Genomic DNA, 7,309 nt, shown 5'->3' on the forward strand with positions numbered 1-7,309 from the left:
TCCAGTCCAGCCTTCGGGTCTGCATTCGGTGGCCTTCGCTGCCCTCTCCTGACCACAGAGGGCAGGACAGCGCATGGGGTGGAGGGAGGACGTTACGGGAGTTAGAGCTCTACTTCTCACTACACAGCCTTCCCGTATCTCTCCACGCCTGAGGCCTTGACCCCTCTGAGCCCGCTGGGAAACCAGCCCTGCCTGGACCACAGGGGGCCAACCCCAGGTCTCTGCCTGTCCGGCTCACCCCCAAGCCCAGCTCCCTGGCAGGCAGCCTCTGAGAGTGACCCCTGGGCCACTCCGTACCACACACAGGTACCAGACTCGCTCATGTGCTTGTAGTTATCGTCGCCTGCCTTCCTCGGGGAGTGTGACAGATTGAGAGAAGATGGTTCCAGCTAAAAGAGTCCTATAATTATCAACTGCGGATTATTTTAATTAAAATGCTTTGCATCCTCAGCTCTTAATTTCTAAAATGATTATAAATGTTATTATTAAAGAAAAATCCTTGAAGTGAGATCCATAAATCTCAGCCTGGGCTGAGATGACAGGAGAGCTGATGCAACAGAGGTGGCCCCGCCTCGGACTGAGGCTCCAGGGGAAGCAGGGGGGAAGAGAGGAGAGCAGAGGGGAGGCAGGCAGGAAGAAGGGGGAGGGAAAAAAGAGATGTTCAGTGGGCACCCCTCCCATCCCACCCTCCAGACCATTAGCATTTGGGACTGAGAAGTAAGACCAGAACCAGGTTTGGAACTTGCCTCTGCTGTTTGCTGTGTGGTTTGGGGCAAACCAAGTAACCTCTCTGAGCTCTGAGCTTCTCATCTAAACACTTTAATCTTTCACATTTTGGGGCTATTTTGAGGCAGGTTGATAATGTGTGTAAGACGCCTATCACAGAGAAGCTACAGATTAGCACCTTTGGTTGACTCTGGCCCCATCCTTAGGAGGCCCCTGGAATGCTCTGTTACTTCCTAGCTCACTCCCCTGGTGCATCACTCAGGAGAGGTGGCTGTCCTTCCCCCACCAGAATGCTGGGGGTGGGGTCTCAGCTAGGCACACAGGGCAGACCCCTCAGACCTCAGTTGTAGCCATCCCAGAGGGATCCCCCTCTCAGAGGGGCAGGAGGGGAAGAGGCCAGCCCTCACACTCAACACACAAGCAAATGGAGGCCCAGAGAGGGAAGTGTCTAGCCCAAGGTCACTCCGCAAATTGCTGGCAGGTCATTTTACAGTTTTAGCAGATGGCAAAAGCCTGGCTTTTTTGTTTATTTTCAGCCTGTCTTTGTAATGGCTGAGGACAGGTCCCCTGAAGCAGGCGGAGATGGTGCTGACGTTGACATGGATGAGGTGGGTGAGGAAAGGGGCCGGCAGCAGCGAGAAGGTGAGCCTCCTCCTGGGGGGTCAGGGCACCCGGCCTCTGCTCCTCCCAGCTTCTCGCCCCAAAGCTGGCTGCCGTGACAGCCTTGGGCGGACCCCTCCTCAACGTGGGTCTTAAGTCCCTCCTGGGGACAATGGTAATCGCTGCCCCGCTGACCTTCCAGGCTGGTGGTGAGGAGCGGATGAGATGATAGATCTGAAAGTGCTTTGTAAGCGGGAAAGCGTGAAGCAAATGTAGGAGATTATTAACATTAATATTAATGAACTGGCTCACAGTTGGCTACTGGCCACAGACAGGATGGAAGGAAACTTTTCCAGGCTTCTGGGAGGTTTGCAGAGGGAGGATTCTTTCTAAGGTAACTCCTCAAACTCCTGTAGATATAAGTACTAGAGGAAGAAACCCTCCTGGGGATTTTCAGCCAGAGGAGCTGGTAACGGGCGCAGGCAGGAGGGGCCTCTGCTCCCTGGGAGGCATAGTGACAGAGAGCCTGGCTTTGTCGCCCAAGGCTGAGCACTCCTGGGGCCCAGGAGTCACCCGGGCTGAGGGCTGGGCCCCCTTCTCGGGACTGAATGGAAGGCAAACGGCTTCCGTGCCTACTGGGCTCCAGTATTCCGTCCTCCTTCCTAACCCCTCTCTCCGGGGGAGAGTGGCCAGGTTGAAAAAATGAGGATGGGGTCAGGCTCCTGTACCCTCTTTCTAGCACATTCCTCCCCCTCCTCCCTCTCCCCACATACACACATGTGGTGGGACTTGCTTCTCTTAACATAGCTGTGCACAGAGTTGCTGTGTGTCCTGGGCTAATCCTTCCTTCCTTCCTTCCATCACTCACTCACTCACTCACTCACTCACTCACTCACTCACTCATTAACTCACTCACGCTCTCCTTCATGCATATGCACAATAAAGGTTTGGTAAATGTCTAAGATGTGCCAGGCACTGGGACGCCGAGGTGAAGGAGACCCTGTCCCTGCCTTAAAGCTCAAAGGCTGCTCCAGAGACAAGTGATGGAAGTGGGAACAGGCCCTAGGCCACCTGCTGGGCTCTGGAGCTAAGGAAACACACTGAGCCTGGGGTCAGGGGAGGTGTTCAGGAACGGTTTCTTAGAGGAAGTTGTTCTGAGCTGAGCCTTGAGGGAGGACCTGTGATGTTCGTACCCCCCGTTACTTAACCCAAACATTCCTGTTTCTTGTCTCACAGAAGGAAGCACAGATCCTCAAGCTTGGAGGAGCTCCACTTCCAGATAAATCCCCAACCAGCCCCAGTTCCTGTAGATGCAGAGCCCTGCACGGCTACTGCCTTCAGGGGGTTGTGATCAGAGCCCAAAGAGGGGGCTTGAACCTCAGCCAGCCCTGCCTCAAACAGTCTGCACTCACTGCTTCCATGCCCGGAGGATGGGATCAGACTGTGAGGACCCTATGAGGTCATGATTGTGAAGAACATGCTGTAGAGGGAAGAGCAGGTTGTCAGTACTTATTATTTTATTATTCAGTTACTAGAAGCATTATGATGTGCCCAGCAGGACACATACCTGTCAGGCACAGCTGAATATCATTTCAGTATGTGTTGATTTATTTTTACCAATTGTCAGGTTTAAGAATGTGAAAATTTACAAGATGTCTTCTAGCATGTGTGTGTGTGTGTGTGTGAGAGAGAGAGAGAGAGAGAGAGAGAGAGAGAGAGAGAGAGAGATCTGTGTGTTGGCTCTGGTGCAGGGACTCCTGTGCACTGACCCACGTGCACACTTGTGAGCTGTGGTGCACATGCACACATGCACACAATCGTCTCTGCCCTTCAAGTCCACACTGCTGACAACTCACACCACGCATCCCGTGAGCACCCTGGCATAGCCCCAGCTCACACTCCGTTCCCGGGTGTCTTTCTCACTGGCACCTGCATGAGAGCTGAGGTTCTGGTGCAGGTACAGGTACAGACTTAGCTACACACTTAGAAAATCACACATTGGTGCAAATAACCCCATTCGAAGTGGATTTGCTGGCAGCTAGGACAAAGAGTCCAAATTCCGCACAGCATGAGGGAGAGCATATTCTGGCTGGCAGGATTCTGGAAGAAGAGAGCATGTTAGCTGGACCCTGAAGAGTGAAGGGCCTTCCAGGTGGGAGGGATGGCATGAGTCAGACAAAGAGGCAGGATAGGGTAGGCTGGGTCTCGGGAAGGGCAGCGTGGCCCAGCGAAGGGAAGGTAGAGCAAGGGAGGTTAGCCATTGTTGGCTGACTGCCAGCTTTGTACTTGGAGATGTGCTGGTCATTGTGTAGGCCAGGGCCCCAGAGTGTGGCTGGCCTCGACTGCCGAGAGGTGGGCAGTGTGGCTGAGCCTGGCACAGAGGATGGGGACAACCAGAGCTGGGCTTCTGGGGAGTAGATCCACAGGTGTGCGTGTGGCGGGCCTGGGGTTGGCTGGAGCCGGTGAGGCCTGTGAGGTGGCAGCTGGGGCAGAGCAGGAGAAAGACAATGAAGAGGCCGGTAAGGTCTAGGGGGCTGGGGCGGGGAGAGAGAGGGAACGATGGTGTGAGAACCCGGCTGAGTGGCCTGTAGCCAGGAAGCTGCCTCTAGGGAACAAGAGAAAAGGGACAGCCTGGTGGGGTGGGAGAGACAACAGGCTTGGTGTCTCGATGCCTGAGCCCTCCATTCCTCCATTTTGCCTGCAGAGAGAGCAGGGTTTTAATGAGAAGCATTACTCGAGGAGACCTACTGTGGGTGACACATGGGGCTGCCAGAGGCCCATTTCACAGATAATGTGATGGAGACCAAAGGATATGGTGCCAGGCCTGAATCACAGGTGAGGACTCAGGTCTCATGACACAACCAACCCTGGACTGGTCGCCCCATTCCCCCTGGTCTTCTTCTGGTGCTGACCCCCCTTCTGTGCCCTCCCCACCAGTTGCCATGCCTGCCCGGCCTGTCTGGCACAGCCTGGACCCACCTGAGGCATTCCTGTGAGCTCAGGAAGAAGGGAGGAAAGCCAAGAGCTCCTTCCTGGTTTCCCACCCTCAAAGAGCCCAGCGCTTTGTTTGCAGCTGTTACCCTGCAGCCTCTAATTTGCAAGAGAGGCCTGGGCAGGGCTGTCCGTGGTCACCAGCAGAATGGGAGGTGTGGTTTCAGGTGAAAACAGTTCCTTCCTTCTCTCTCCTCTTCCCTTTTCCCTCCCCCACTTTCCTCACCTCCTCTTCTAGCTGTTTTTTTAAGCTTATTTTTAACAAGGGATTTGAAACTTCAGGTGCACAGAGCTCCGGGACAGTGGGAGATACAGGGTTGATGATAGGTGAGTGGCTGGAGAGAGGAGCGGCCTAGAAGCAGATCAGATCACAATCATGTCGCTGTGCATCGGCTGAGCACCTACTCAGTGCAGAGCTCAGGCTAGGTGCTTGACAGCCATACATCCTTACACCCCTCCACGAGAGAGACTCTTTATTCTGTTTCCAGGCAGGGAAACAAAGGCACCGTGAGGTTCAGAGGCTGATTCCAGTATGCCCACTGCCCGGACTGGGACCCCTCCCAGACCCCGTCCCACTGTGAGCTCACAAGTGTTGGGGGATCAGACCTCTCTCTGTCCCTCTCACTCCCACAGGGATTCTGGGACAGTTAGAGATGTGCCTTGCAAGGCTGAGGTGGTCTTTCTGGTAGCCCAGGGGGACTTGTTCAGGGGGCTTCTTCCTCCATTGCTGGCCCCATCCTGGGTAACTTGGGACTTTAAAATCAGAAGGACATTGGCCCAGCTCTGCATAGCCCATGTGTGACTAGAAGAAGAAAACCCCAAACTGGGGATCCCCAGTGCCCTCATTCTGCCCCGCTCTGATCAAGGAGGTGACTGGTCATTGCCTGTCACTCCTCTAGAGAGCACAGCATGGGGTGGGAGGGGACAGCATGGAAAGGTGTATAGACCCTATCTTTGGTGCCAAACAGACCTGGGTGACCTTTGGCAATAGCTTCCCGTCACACTTATGAGAAAATCTGGAACTTTTAGAGCTACTAAGGCCCTGCCTGCTCTGGGTCTGCCTCTGTCCCTACCTTGCCTCTAGCAGTGCCCTCCCCTGCACAGATCCCTGCCATACTGGTCCTGACACCAAGCTCTTTCCCTGTGCAGGGCCTTTGCACATGCTGTCTCCTCTTCCTGGGATACCCTTCCTCTGCTTCTGGATGGTTCCTCTTCATTCTCTGGGCTGCACTTGTGGCTGATTCTGACTGCCATGAGGATAGGGACCAGCTCTGTGTTGTACACCTTTGCCTCCGAGGTGCTCACCTGCAGCCTGGGGCCAGCTGAGGTCCACTGTAACCACTGTTGACAAATCGTTGAATTTAAGCTCTCTACACCTTCTGTTTCTTCACTTGCAAGATGGGGATGGTAACATCATAGCAACACTGTGAGGGCAACACAGCAAAGGACTCCCGTGAGGTGAGCACTGTGTGGATACCAGCTGCTACTCATAGGTATTCGTTCCTAGGTTGAACCCAGTTAGCTGGCACATTCACACATCTTGGAGACTCGTAAGACTTGAGACCCACAGGTGTGGCCAAGACTAGCTCCTAGGCAGGTCTGGCTCCTTCCTGGTCCTCCTGCTATCAGCCATCATGTGGCCTCCTCTTGCCTCAGCATTTCTAGAGTGATCAGGACCTTGGAGAGAGCCAGCAGGTTGTGGGGAGATCCCTCCCAGGAGAACTGGGATGGGCAGTCCTCCCTGTAGTTGGCCATTCAGGGCCCATCTTCTGCCTTCTGGATGGCCCATCCCACTTGCCCTTCGCTGACTTCCCTCCCCTACTAAGGACATTTGCATGAGCAGAGCATCTCCAGCGACTGCCTTCTCACCACCTGCTCCTGTGGCTCTCTCCCTACCTGAAGCCATAAATACATATGCAAAGGCCAGTATATTAATTTGTGTTTGAGCAAAGAGCTGGGGACACCGATGAGAAGGGGGATTAGGCGGTGGCAGTGGGTGGGAGGCAACAGATGGCTTGATTGCTTTTACCTGTTGCTAATTTGTTAGGCTAAATTCCTCATTTGTGTTTAATTGTGCCCAGACTCAGAGACAGCAGGGCACCAGGCAGTGGATGGTCCTCAGGTGCTTGCATGGGGCCAGGGGTCAGGTAGCCTGCCTGGGAATTAGATGCCAGAGTCTGGAAATGCGCAGACTAGTCCCTAGTCCTTTATTGATTGGACTGTGGTCCCTGTCCCTGGCTGGGCATCAGGACCCTCTAAGCATATGCAGCAACAGAGAGGGAGCTGAGCTGAGGGCAGCATGCCTGGCCCTTTCATTAATTGGCTGTGTGACCTTGGGTGGGTCACTGAACATCTCTGGGCCCCATTTGCTTGACTGGGAAATGAGCATAATCACACATGCCCTATCCACTGTGCAGGGTTGCTGCAAGCCTGCACAGAGATAATGATCTGGGAGCACTTTGACATGTGTAGTGCTCTGTAATAGTGGGGCATTATTTGCTAGCAGAGCAGTTAAGAGCTTGGATTCTGGAATCAGCCAGGCCTGGGCTGAATTACAACTCTGCCACTTGCAACTGTGAGGCCTTGGGGGAGAAACTGAGGCTTTCTGTGCCTGTTTCCTCACCTAGGCAGGGTGGTGATCAGTCCTACCTCAGGGGCTGCTGGGAGGAGCACTGGTTCACGCCCGGCCAGCTGGCCCAGCTCTCCCAGAACACAGCCCATCCCTACTGCTGTGTCCTTCAATACTGCTGTCCCTTCAAGCCTCAGCTCACATGTCTCCTGTTCTGTGCAGCCTACTTTGATGGGCCCCTGCCGTGGTCGGTGTCCGCTCCTCGGTGTCACCCTCCCGGTGGAAGTCTGTCGGAGGGCATGCCTTCCCTACCAGCTGCTGTCTAGTGGGGCACCAGCTCTCTGGGGCCTGTGAGCTGGGCACTGGGAGGGAGGCCCATTAGAAAGCATGGCTGTTTGAAAGCATCTTCTGGAGAAGAGAAGA

The 7,309-nt window shown here is 54.5% G+C and overlaps 1 long non-coding RNA gene across 2 annotated transcripts; it reads left to right on the forward strand.

Moving 5' to 3' along the window:
- The first annotated feature begins 632 nt into the window (after nucleotides 1–632).
- On the forward strand, nucleotides 633–5,844 carry LOC115282931. 2 transcript variants are annotated; one of them, XR_003904804.1, is made up of 6 exons: nucleotides 633–733; nucleotides 1,263–1,368; nucleotides 2,563–2,824; nucleotides 4,031–4,161; nucleotides 4,264–4,484; nucleotides 5,467–5,844. It is a non-coding gene; the product is annotated as an uncharacterized LOC115282931 (long non-coding RNA). The 2 variants fall into 2 exon arrangements; XR_003904805.1 differs by lacking the exons at nucleotides 4,264–4,484; nucleotides 5,467–5,844 and having other exon boundaries at nucleotides 2,563–2,827; nucleotides 4,031–4,088.
- Nucleotides 5,845–7,309: the final 1,465 nt, after the last annotated feature.

The sequence above is a fragment of the Suricata suricatta genome, chromosome 17, assembly GCF_006229205.1.
Source record: "Suricata suricatta isolate VVHF042 chromosome 17, meerkat_22Aug2017_6uvM2_HiC, whole genome shotgun sequence".
In the NCBI taxonomy this organism is placed as follows: domain Eukaryota; kingdom Metazoa; phylum Chordata; class Mammalia; order Carnivora; family Herpestidae; genus Suricata; species Suricata suricatta.